Here is a 759-nt window from a genome sequence, read left to right on the forward strand (position 1 = left end):
TACCACTTACATATAATATATTATAGATTTTTTGCCACCTTTTTCTATTATATACATATATTTGTGTGTTTATTTAAAAAGACAATAAAATACAAAATTATTAAATTCAGGAAAGTTAATGTTTTAAGTGTTTAACTAGCATAAATATTGCATTACTAAGAATTAATTAAATATATTAGAATAAAGAATAAGACAATAAAAAATGAAATTTAATTGTCTTAAATCACTTATCAATATTTAATATTGATCATTTATGTTAAAGTTTAAAAATATATTTTAAAATTAACAATCAAATGTAAAAAAAAATAAAATCTAATTAAATTGATTAATCTTATATAAACTTATTTAGAGACAATGGTATTAATATATATATATATATATATATAATTAATAATTTTAATATAAAAACTTGTTTTTCAATATTTAAATATCCCAATATTGCAATCATAAAATAAATTTGAAAATTAACCAATAAAAAAAATGAACACCAAAAGTTAACATATTTTGCTATATTCGCAACTATCTTCTACCATTACATTGATTCTACCATTACATTGAGTATTTTGCTCAATCCGACTCGTCATTATCGACCAATATCTACCCTCATTTTTTGTATTTTTCTCAAATTGATTCGTCATTATCAATCATATTATAGCCTCATTTTATGCATTTCGAATCAACATTCTCTTCATTCCTCAAATTTAATAATTCTCTTATTTTTTTTTTTTAAATTTATATCCACATATACAATTTATTTTA

This window comes from Impatiens glandulifera, chromosome 1 (assembly GCF_907164915.1).
Source record: "Impatiens glandulifera chromosome 1, dImpGla2.1, whole genome shotgun sequence".
In the NCBI taxonomy this organism is placed as follows: Eukaryota; Viridiplantae; Streptophyta; class Magnoliopsida; order Ericales; family Balsaminaceae; genus Impatiens; species Impatiens glandulifera.